This window comes from Cibotium barometz, chromosome 41 (genome assembly GCF_041138505.1).
Source record: "Cibotium barometz isolate CiBa-2024 chromosome 41, ASM4113850v1, whole genome shotgun sequence".
NCBI lineage: Eukaryota > Viridiplantae > Streptophyta > Polypodiopsida > Cyatheales > Cibotiaceae > Cibotium > Cibotium barometz.
The window spans coordinates 48,704,613-48,717,155 of record NC_141086.1 but is presented as its reverse complement, the minus strand read 5'-3'; the positions used below and the strand labels follow the sequence as shown (position 1 = coordinate 48,717,155).

The 12,543-nt window shown below is 39.5% G+C and overlaps 1 pseudogene; it reads right to left on the bottom strand.

The window, feature by feature from the left end:
- Window positions 1-1,602: 1,602 nt before the first annotated feature.
- On the bottom strand, window positions 1,603-10,855 carry LOC147615037 (uncharacterized; annotated as a pseudogene).
- Between the last annotated feature and the right edge of the window lie 1,688 nt (window positions 10,856-12,543).

Sequence of the window (12,543 nt, the reverse complement as noted above, 5' to 3'; positions counted from 1 at the left end):
ATGGCTCAAAGATGTCAGCCATTGGGTTCATTCCTTGTGTGATCCCTGGTAATCCCTCTATCGTGGCCATATCAGAGTGCCTAAATTCTCTTAACTGAGCAAACACAGTTTTTTTTTCTTTTTATACTCTCCCACAACCCATTACACGGGTGTTCTTTCGCCCTAAATAGCTTAGCCATTGTACGCACGTGAACCTCAAGATATTTTTACGAAAAAAGCGTATGCTAGGAACTTCCCTGATGGAAGAAGAGGTCCTAAAACCTATTTTCCATCACTATCTCAAGACAAAAAAAAAATTCCAATAATTTTTTCCCTGTTTCACAACACGTTTTTAAGGGTGTTCCAAAAGAAATTTTGAAAAACTTTGTATGAGGGAGTTGTAGTATTTTTGGAGAACTACAACTTTGTTTCCCTAAGCCGTCCGTGATTTTGTCATTTAGACCCTCAAAAAGTAGCTCGAATATGGCTCGTTGTCGTTTTCGCACTGTTTTTTGTGATTTTTCGTGGTTTTTGGGCTGTTTTTTCCCTCAATTTTCAAGTTGAATCTTGAGGCTACTGGTCGAAGGCCAAAATGGTCGATTTTGAATTCAGATGACCAAGTCCAAAGTCGAAGAGCTCGATGTTAGGTTTTTGATGATGAGCCCTAGAGTGCCTTTATTGAATATACGGTTTAGGAGATACGGGCCTCCAAACAGAGGTCCCAATGTATGCTAGGTGCTACCTACATATGCCCGTAGCTATCTGGATGCATTGGGATCTCCCAATGCATGCACATAGCTATCGGCATTGAGAGCTCCTATGGGTGCTACCTAGGCTGTTGGTGGATGGCCAACGTATACTATTATTCATGTTAACACATTGCAGACAAAGAACATAAATGAATAACAACACAGAAAAAAGTATACAAAAGGAAAGTAGTCGATAAACCATCTGTATATCTACATATATTATTGCTTCTTTCTTTTTGAATATATTATTGCTTCTTTCTTTTTGAATACATGTATGCTTCAAAGTGATTGTTGTCCTTTGTCCTTGGCAATTCATGCTTCTCTTATCATTGGCTCCTATGAGAGTATCACCACAATACAGCCATTGTTGGACTATCTTCCATCGAAAGAGGCTCAATCGGGACCATATTAGCTCAATCTGGACCATATTAACTGTTGAAGCTTGCAAAGTAGACCCCTTCACTTGATGTTTTGTAATTACCCTTGATGGTGCTTCCAGACCGGACATTTAGACTTTCGGTGACCAGGGGCTCTATAGGAATAACAGTGACAATTGCCACTTGGATCTTTCGCACCCATAAGTACAATAAGGTGGTGCGCTAGCATTTACCAAATTAATGGGTGTCACTTGTTATATGGAAACTCTAGGTTGTACTAGACCTATGGCTTATTGTGCATGATAAACATGACTATTATATCTACAAGCTTCTTTGCTATGTGTGGTGGTCTAGCAGATTGCACAATACGAGGTCATCTTGCACTCTTCCTTGGTATGGACTTCTTTGGAGCACTTTGCAAACTCGATAGTAGGACGAAATCTTGATCCAGTCCCTCCCACACTTTCTCTGGTGAGCTTTGCTAATACTACCAATAGTCATTCTTTGACTTTCTTATCCGGCTTATGCCTCCATGTCTTCTGGTTTTGGTGCTTTGAGTTTGAATCTGAATCCGAATCCGATTCTGCATCCGAAGTGTCCTCCACTTCCTCGTCCAAATCCGAGGAATTCGAATCTTTCTTATTCTTTCCCTTCTTAGAAGTTCAACTTCTCAAGCTGCGCTTAGCATGTTGGGCAGCTTCCACCAATGCATCAAAGTCCCTAACCAAAGCAACAGCTAAATTTGCGTCTTGCACACAATACATAAACAAACCACTCCCTCATCAATCAAGGCTTTAATTGGCCAATCGGCAGGATCCACCCGACTATGAAGAGTGCCAAAATGTACTGCATAATCCTCTACTGGTAAACTCTTATGTTCCAACCCGACAAAGCTTATCTAGCACTTGGGAAAAGGTCTTTTGAAAACAGTGAAGGAAAGCATCTCGTAGGATCTCAAAAGTAATAAAATGATTGGGGCCATATTGAGCATGCCAGTTGCTTGCCTCACCATCAAAAGTGCCGCTGAGAGCATTCCACTTAGTAACTATGGAAACAGTGGGTGGCATACCATTAGTGCACCAAGTATTCTTGAAGTTGATGACATGAGTATTTAGATCCTCCTTTTTCTTGTCATAGAACTTTGGATACTTTAAGGAAACCCGATGAGCCTTTCCAACGGGTGGCAATGCTGCACTACCAAGGCCTAATGGAACCGAGGGTTGGGTGTTGGCACCAAGACCTGCAAGAAAGGGACAAAAAACTAACAAGTTTCACCATCGGACAAGCTCATCCGGACTTCTAGATTCATTGCCAGATTTCCCATTAGTAAAGTTCTATTCATCCCTGTGTGATCGAAATTGTACTAACTAGCATCCTCCATAGGATTTTCGTCAGCCAGCCTGGTAAGGTAAAAATGTTCTTGTTGAGTAGCGTAACATTGCTCACCGGTCAGTCGTCATGTGGTCCGTTGCTTTCAGGAATCATACTCCTTTTCATTCAAAAGAGTTTCATAGATAATCGAGTTCTTGCTTAGTATCCAAATCAAATGACACAGGCATGCCACTTAGTAATGGAAAATATGGACGAAAATTATCAAACCACTCGACCAATGGAAAAAAATGAATGGTTTTAAATTCAATGTGATCAACAATGCCGCAATGACTGGCTAATTGAATAGTGGTGAATTCAACAGGACAATAGTCAATATAAGATAGTGCATAGGTATCAGCAATCATAATCCAGACATAAATGGGAATGACACACAACGAAGCCACATTATGATGAATGATTTCAAAATTCTCGATCTCTAAAAGACCACAAAAAAAATTACCGATTAGCTGGGAGACCTAATCTCTCAACCAGTGATGAATCCATACATGGAAAAGAACATACTGGCAAACAAAAAAAAAACAAGAGAATTATAAAGAAAATTGAACCCAGTAGGATCACCAAAGTGTTGGCGGATGGCCAACATGTACTGTTATTCATGTTAACACATTATAGACAAAGAACATACATGAATAACAACACAAACAAAATTATACAAAAGACAAGTAGTCAGCAAACCATCTGTATCTACATATTCTTCAAAAGTGATTGCACTTTGCACCATAAGGTGTTTCCAGTTAAGATACAAAGCAACACATCCTTTCAATATGTCGGTTGAATAATGAATAAGAATAAAGTATAACTATTGTTGGCAGATAACTAAGGGTTAACACAGGCATGCTGATAGCTACCAACATGTGCACCGGGAGCTCCCAATGAATGTCAGTAACTATCGGCATGCACTAAGAGCTACCTAGGCATGTTGGTAGCTACTACTGGCATGCACCGAGAGCTCTTTTCCTCTTGCATTTCTCCTATTCTCTGCCTCCACTTCTCCTCTTCCTTTCCCATATTATAAACTATAGTTTACTTATAACCTTTTTTCAGTAGAGAATTAATAATACTAATTGATTTATTTTGGTTTGATTTTGTAGGCTCTTCCTCTATATCTTCAAGTCGTCAACACAAACAAGCCTCTTGAAGTAAGAGCTCAACACTTACACCTCTCTTGATTTTTTTCATTTTGATGGTGCACCCTAAGGTGCTTGGGAGTTTTATTTTAAATTGCATATTTTGTAGCTTCATGAAGCCTCTTTGCATAGCGCTTCATGAAGCTCATGAAGCTCTATTAATAGAGGATCTTTGCATGAGACTCTATGCATAGAGGCTAAATGCCTTAATATGCATTATGGATTCATGCATGAAGCCTTTATTGATAAAGCAACTTTGTATAAAGATCAGGAAGCTGTTGAAATATATAAGTGAATAGGGTGTGTGCGGGAACAAGCCCTTGGTTAGAGGCTGTAAAAGAGAATCTGTAAATGTGAGAGAACCTATGAAAAGGGGAGAAGAATCTACTAGGAGAGAATAAAGGGTAGCATGAGAAGATTTAGGAAGTGTGGAGATATTCTGGGAGAGCTGGAGAGAATCAAGCAAAAGAGGTGGAGTGAATCAAGGAGAAATCATTGGGATTAGATGCTTTGATGTAAACTCTATAAATAGAGGCATTGGCCTAATGAGAATTTGCTGGTTTTTGATTATCCATGCCTACATTAAGCTATTAGTTAATTACTCACTAATCACATCTTAATTACTCACTAATCATGTCTTAATTGCTCACTAATCACGTCTTAATTATCATCTAATCACTTTGTTAATGATGTTGATTCTAGTATTTGATCCACCATAGCTCATCACATTGCTGTAATTTTAACATGGTATCAGAGCCAAGCCTAGAATCCATCAATTTGTGAGCCCATTATCTTGCTAATTACTTTGCTAATTAGGATTAGTAGAAAATTAAATTTTTCACCTCTTTTTCAACTAACCTCTACACCCCCAGTCAGTGGAGGAGCTCCCTCTCCTTGTAGGCTCAACCATTTGCCCAAGCCTTTTTAGGTACTCATAGTAGACTCAAGGGCCTACACACAGCCCAAAGGAATTGAAGCAAATCAGCGCAGAACGCCGGTGGCAGCACGAATTGCAGGCACCGTTTTTTTGGAGGAAATCTGCATTTTCTACTTCATGAAATCAAATTGGTCTAATTCCTCATAGCTTCAGGGGTTTTCAAGCATACTCTACAAGCTGGTGAAGTCAGAAATTGATTTGATCAAGTATACAGTGAGATCCAAGCTCTTCATCAAATCTGCAGGTAACTTTGGTAAAACAGAGATTAAGCATTCAATGTTTGGTCAAATCTTGTGTTTCTTGGCTTAATTCTCTACTAGACTAATTGCTATTGATGGCCTTGAAAGGATTTGAGCTCATTTAAACTCTAAGGCCTCAGATCTGGGCTCCCCGCATACTCTGTTTTTTGCACACAAAATAGAGGATTAATTTACTAATCAGTGATTAATCAATGCTAATCACTGTATTTTGGTACAATTGAGGGTTCAAATTAACCATTAGGTATTTGATACAGATCCCTGTAACTTCAGATTGCAATTCAGAGTTGGTTTGATACTCCAACCATTCCGTACAAATTGGTTACCCTTGATTTAATGTAATTTCTGGTAGAATTATGCTGATAAATTTGTGGTAATCATCATTTTGCATTTAACCCTTGGTTAATGCCTACAAATCACACTCAAATTCAAGATTATTCACAGCCAGGGTTGCATTTGGAATGTGCATAAGAATGAATGCTATATGCATTATGTATTGGGCACATTACATCAGTGTAAAAATGGGATCAGACACTGCCCTTGTCCACAATAAGGCAAGAGGTAAGACCTCCCGCATAGATTTGGGTTTGCATTGCATAATGACACAAGATAAACATCAAAAGCCCAAAAGAACTGTCAACAAAATGTTTAAACATGTTGCTCACATAAGCAACATACTGACGGACAAGCTCATGGTCCCAGCCCCATGAAAGAAGAAGAACATCTTTTTCCAAGAAGAGGATCCACACCGACAAGAAGAAAAGCTGAAGGAAGACATGGACACAAAGAGAGAAGCTACCACAAGAAGAAGACTGAAAGAAGAGGAAGACATGGACGCGTGGAGAGAAGCTGCCATGACAAGAAGACTGAAGACAAGAGAAGATGTGAGGCTCCAAAGAGTGAGGAGCCATGTGAAAATCTAAGAGAGAGAGAGAGAGAGAAACCCCACAACCCAATGTAACCTACCCTAACAAAGTAAAACCACCTCTGAGCCACCGATGATGTAGGCCACGTGGTAGATGCATGTGTGAGCACTTTAGTCAAGGTCGTGGGCACTTATAGTAGCCTTGGACACATAGAGAGAGTGTGTGTCAAGGACTATGAGATTAGGGACTTGAGGCACTGGTCGCGCGGACTATCAAGTAAGAGAGAAACTTGGTATAGGGTCCAGGTGTGCTAAGTTAACTTGAGGGGAGGTGTGCTAGACACTATCGCAGACTATCAAGTAAGAGGGAAACTTGGTATAGGGTCTAGGTGTTCTAGGAGTATTCACTTGAGGGGAGGTGTTGAAATATACAAGTGAATAGGGTGTGTGCGGGTTACGAAGCTCTTTGGGTGGAAAACCATTAACCAAGAAGTTAACAATCTTCTCACTCCATTCAGGCATTGTCTCCACCATGAACAAGGAAGTGTCAGGTAAGTCACCATCAACTCCCATAGGAGCTTCACCATTAGGTATGCGAGACAAGTGATCAGCCATGACATGTTTTTTGCTAGGTCTTACAACAACAGTGAAATCAAACTCAAGAAGAATCAACATTAGAGCCAAAAACGGCTAGAAAAGGGCTGTTTGTTAATCTAAGGATTAAGAAATTGTCCAATTGTGAATTGAGACGTATACAAAAGTATGGCATTCTTGTCTCCTCTAAATGTCTTCTTAACGGTTCTATTTTAGTGGCGAACGGCTAAAACGGCTTAATTTAGACGTTTACGATGGCTAACATTAAAGTTTGGGTCCAAAATAGTAACATCTTGTTCCATTTTATATTTCAAAAAATCAAGCAGGAAGATACGAAATCTTCTCTTTTCAGGCTCTGAAAACAACGCTATTAATGACAAATCACCAAATTTTTTCAAACGACTACTTTCCACCTTCTCTCCATTTTGGTATGGCTCATTCCCTTTTCCACCTTCCCTCCATTTTGGCATATGGCTTATTCTCCTTTCTTTGCATTTTCAAAAGACTCACCATTTTTCTCTCATCTGCGAGCTTCTATGGCATCCTCACGTCGTCCTTCTCATAATATAACTTCTTGTGATTTTCATAACACCAGATGGGATGGTGTTTGGAAACTCATGTCTTTTCGTGTGAATGATTGGGTAACAATGCTTCCCTCTTGCAAAGGTGCCCACAGGGTGAAAAGAACCAAGCGAAATGAAGTGAAATCCCATTGGAAAGCTCGTGTTCTTGCCTTCAAAGTGACCGACAATGGCTGGCTTGCAAAAGTTCAACATGTCTACATGGCCAAAGACATGGTGTTGAACTTGGATGAACATCCAATTCTCCATTCTTACTGTAATTTAACAGAACTTTATCTATTTGATACAACACAATATTTCTCCTTCTGATATATTTGTTGTTTGTTTAATTTCAGTTATCTTTCCATCAATAGCTGTGGAGTGGCAGCCTGTTGAGAGCTTAAGTGGCACATTCAAAGCAATTCACAAGGGGATTGCAAATGTAATGTATGCAGACAAACCACCTTCATTTTACAAATTAGTGGATATATTTGTGTATTTTGTAGAATACAGGGTTCCATCAAGAGAAGGTGTTCATGGAGAATTATATGACATACCTATTCCCACATTAATGTCACTCAAATGGGAAGCTCCTGATCCAAATACCATAACAAGCTTCAAATCCAAAATCAAAGATGATATTCTTAAAGCTATGTCTCCTGGAAGGATTTCAAGAAGGATAAAAATTCAATGGTTCTTGCCTATACATGTCTTTGTGGCATGTTTCAATACAATGGAATTGGAGAGGACAAGAACGATGTGGCTTAATAGAAGACTATCTACGACTGATCTGGACACTATACTTGGAGAAGGATGGAGTACCAAGGAAACTTTTCATATTGGCAACAATATCAGTTGTAGAGTAAGCCCAAATTCTATGTCTATCTCATACCAACTATGTCGTCAATCCCTAGTTTTGGGCTATGACTATAGGAGATGGAAAAGCAAGCTTGGTAGTTGGGTCCCTTTGGATTCTGAAGAGAATTGTCCAGAGTTTGAATTTAACATCATAGTCCATCCATTCATAGATCCTAGGAACCTTATTGTAACATCAAACTGGAGACTACAAGATGTAAGAGAGTCGCTTGAGTTTCTGGACGAAACATCACCTGAATATAGATTCAAAGTAGATGATATTGTTGTCAGTACAAGGATGGAGAGTGTAACCTCATGCATCACATGTCTTCCCCCAAAAAAAGTTGTATTTGAGCCACTTGCAAAAGGGCAAGTTTATTAAGCTAAAAAGGATTTCTCCAATAATGTAATCAATATATTCTGCTAAATTTCGTCTTGACTTCTTCACAAAAATGGTCAACATATTATTCGCAACACAAAACAAGGTTTAACAGTTGAATATCAAATTGTTGATACTGAATTTAAGTACAGAATATAGTCCCAAAAAGGGTGTGTTCATATGGACAAAATGAACAAAACAAAAGCCAATTTGTGGAATCACTCAACAAAATCAACTTTTCTTTTGGCATGGGATGACCCTGGATCTTTAGAGAATCTTTCTCTCTTCTGTTTGCTTCGATCAAATTTGGCTGATTGAGGTTCAAGTTCCGGTGTTTTGAGCTCTTGAGGTGTTGGAAAGGAAGACTTTGCAGTGGATTCCTCAACTAGTGGTAAGTTGGGCTCTTCTCTGAGATCTTTAGGTGTTGGCGAGGGAGATTTGGCAGTGGGGTCTGGTTTTGGAGAAGGTTCTTTGGAGATTGGCTTTGGAGACTTGGCAGTCTTCTTGGGGAACATGAAAAAGAAATTGAATGGAGAGCCAACATTTGCCCTCTTACTTTCTTTGTTGGATGAACGACGCTTCTGAATTTTAAATTTCACTGGTGAGTGAAACGGAAGACCTTTAGTAGCACTCTTCTCTTTGACCAGGGGTCTTCTCTTTGATTGGGGTTTTCTCTTTGACAGGGGTCTTCTCTTTGATAGGAGTCTTCTCTTGAGCTGGTGAAGAGCTCTTCTCTTTAGCAGGAGGGCTAGGGCTCTTCTCTTTAGCAGGAGGGCTAGGGCTCTTCTCTTTAGTAGGAGGGCTAGGGCTCTTCTCTTTAGCAGGAGGGCTAGGGCTCTTCTCTGTAGCCTGAGGGCTCTTCCCTTTAGAATGGGTCTTCTCTTTAGTAGTGCTCTTTTTCCCCTTGGAAGATCTGCTCTTTGTAGGGCTCTTCTTTCTTTCCTTCTTCTCTTTGGCAGAGGTCTTTTTCTTTTTGGATGAGCCATCCTTAACATGGCTTTTCTTCTCCTCCTTTTTTCTTTTCTTTGAAGTTGTACCCTTGGCTCCTTTCTCAGGTGGAAAGGGGGAATCAGGATCAACTTGATTGATAGATCTTTCCAAAACCATAGACACTACCTTCTCCCTTACCCAACTTACCCAAGAGTCTGGATATTCATGCAACTAAGACAAAAGAAAATGATAAAATTTCTTAACATGAGAAAGTCACTAAATGTATTGACCCAATCAATCAATGCTATCATTACATGAACTTACAGTAAGTGTTGTCATTCTAAATCTTGACTCAAGATATCTCCAAGCATTAGCAAGCACCATCCATCCACAAGATGTTGAGTCTTTCTGCAAAGGAACTTTCTGATTGTAGTACTTAAAATCTTCAAGTTTGTAGTCTTCATAGGTGGAACCTAGGAAACTCAAGATAAGTTTGGCAGCACTGCAAGCATAAAATATTGAGGGTCAACCAAACAATTGAAAACTTATAAAATATTGCTCTAGAACATAAACCATGGTAAAGTTGATTCTTACATTTTACTTCTCCCATGAATGGATGCTAAAGAATTCATAAAGATTACATCTCTATCCAATAGATTGAAGATAATAAGACTCCAATGGCCTCTATGATAAGATGAATACTGCAATCAGTTGTGAATATTGTAATGATGGACAAAAGATAATTGAGTGTGAGTCTTACACTTCAACATAAGGGTATACAATGTAATTGCATGTCAGCATATCAAAGTTTTTTGGAAAACTTGCAAGATCCCCTTGCCTATTGAAAAGGCACTGTGTAACAAGGGGATCAAGAATGGTCACTTGCATAGCCATTGAGTCAGGAAGATCCCTCATAAGACATCTGGAGACATAAACAAAACATATCAATAAAATATGGAATCTGAGAAATCCATCAAGAAAGCAAAAGGAAATCCACACAAACCTGAGACAGATAAAGAGGACTGTGTCACATATCTCAATATTGTGATTCAGAAGCATACAGTTTGTGTCTTCAGGGGCAATGTCACAATAAGCCTCATCCTCTCCATGCATGGAGACATCTACTACCATTTGACCTATTACATTCTGATAAAGTTCTGAATTGGATGCATGAAGAATTTCAGCTTGCTGAGAAAGAATGGCATCCTCTATAATCTTCTCCTGCTCTCTCTCTTTCTCCACTTCTTCTTTAATATCTTGAGCTTTTCTTGTACTATAAGTATGCGAAACATCTTCAATAACAACTGATTGTTTGGGTTGTCTTGCTGGAGGAATATTTAGAATTTCAAAAGTCCTCATATCTTGACTTGGAATGGGTTCCAAAGCTTTGTCAAACTTGTATCTAAGTCTGGACACAAGCACAAAACCTTTGCTCATGAGAGTGATCCTATGAGCAAATGCAGCAGCAATGTATCCATCATTCATAAAGTCGATCAAAAAATCCTCAGCAGCCTCTTGAAGACACATAAGGGCCTGTGACTCCCATCGGACTTTATCAAGATTTGTGTTTCTCATTCTACCAATTAACCTTTCTGATATGTCCCTGACAACCCGCATAAATGGAAGTCAAGGGATGAGAAGATTAGTAGATTTCTGTCCCGCTTTGATCTCTCTTAGTGACTTCACCTGATAGTTTAATCTCTTTCTTGCTGTTGCCCTAGCACGAGGCTTTGGAGGAGGCTTTTCTTGTTTTTCATCGACAACTGGCTTTTTGGAAGATCGTGGTTTGTCTTGAGCTTTTTCAGTCTCCAAAGGGGCATAGACTTTCCTTGCAGTCTGTTTTGTCCTCGCCATTGAAGTTAAAGAAAAAGAATAGACCCGATCGGGGTGATTTGTGAGTTGAGATAAAAAAACTAACACTGGCCCGAACTAAGCGATGGGGTGGATCCAAATTGGTTGGATTAGCTCTATCGCTTGATTCGGGCAATGACTATAGGAGATGGAACTAAGCGATGAAAAGCTTCCAAATGGATTGGAATAGCTCAATCGCTTGATTCGGGGTATGGCCAAGTGATAGGGAAGGATCGGGAACCAAGCGATGAAGAAGGTCCGAGATGTTCGGATGAGCATTATCGCTTGATTGGGGGTATGGCCAAGTGATAGGGGAGGATCCGAAACCAAGCGATGAAGAAGGTCCGAGATGTTCGGATGAGCGTTATCGCTTGATATGGGTGAGAAGGGTAAAAGGAGATTCCGAGAATTTCGGAGGAGCAATTTCACTTGATACCGTGTCGGTGAAAAATAGAAATGTTTTCAAGAAAATTAAATTTTTATACCTCGAATTCGTCGTACATAGGACCGTTGGATACACGTGTCATGCAATCATTTTTGCCACGTGTGGCACGAACGGTCACTATTTAAGGTATTTTTGCCATGCTCCACGTGCTCCATCGGATATTCTCAAAAACTCTCTCTCGTTTTTTTTCGAACCTTCAAATTGCCAAGGCCCTTAACTTTTTGACCACTTATTTTCGCTTAGTCGGGCTCTGCCATATAGTGACTTCCAAGCTCTATTTTGCAAAACTCTCTCTTTTTTTTCGATCCTTCAAATTGCCAAAGCCCGCACCAAGCGATAGAAGCATTCCAAAACTTTTGGACCAGTTATTTTCGCTTAGTTCGGGCTCTGCCATATAAAGACTTCCAAGCCTTCTTCAGAATTGTTCCAGCGTTTTTCTCAAATATCACAATGAGTAAAAGTGTTGAGGGACGACATGAACTTGTTGAAGAAAGCCCAAGTGAAAGACTCTTGAATGCTATTTTGCAAGATGGTCATGACATGAAGGTATACGTAGATGCAGTGGAGATATTCAATCCAAGGTTTGTTCTTTCAGATGTTTTGATGAAGCTTAAGGACATTCTTGAAGAGGAGTACAAACAATTTGAAATGTCAATTGAAGCTCATTGTTTTCATATCGGAGACAATGATTTTGTCACCTTACCGATTTTACTCAGCTGTCAGTGGAGAAAGCCAAAGTTACAAAGAGGCTCAATAGATTTTCAAATAGAATCTCTTTCACATGCCCTTCATCCATTTCTTGTCCAATTCATAAAAAGCTTTGTAACCTTGTCCCCAAAGATGACTCCTTTCTTTTTTTTCTATTTTTGAGAGCAGAGATACAAGATAAAGAGCAAGAATCAGAAATTGATGCAGAGAAGGAGGAAGAAAACTTAAATGTCACCACAGTCTCAAAGCTAGAGAAAAGTGAGATTTTAGAAGAGGAAGAAATTGATGTTCAAGCTGAGGAGAAAGAAAGTGCAAATCTTGATGTTGCTAAATTAGGGCTTTCACTGTTACTGAAGAGCCCTCAGAGGAAGCAAGCATATCTGAATCCTCTGTTACTGTTCCAAGCCTTCCTTTCGTCTATATCAATGAGAAAGATTTTATTCCTTTGTCCTATCTTCAATGTCTCTTCAATATCAGGGAAGACTACTGTATTGCAGCAATTTCAGAAGCTTGTGAGGTGACCAAAGACTTTATTGAT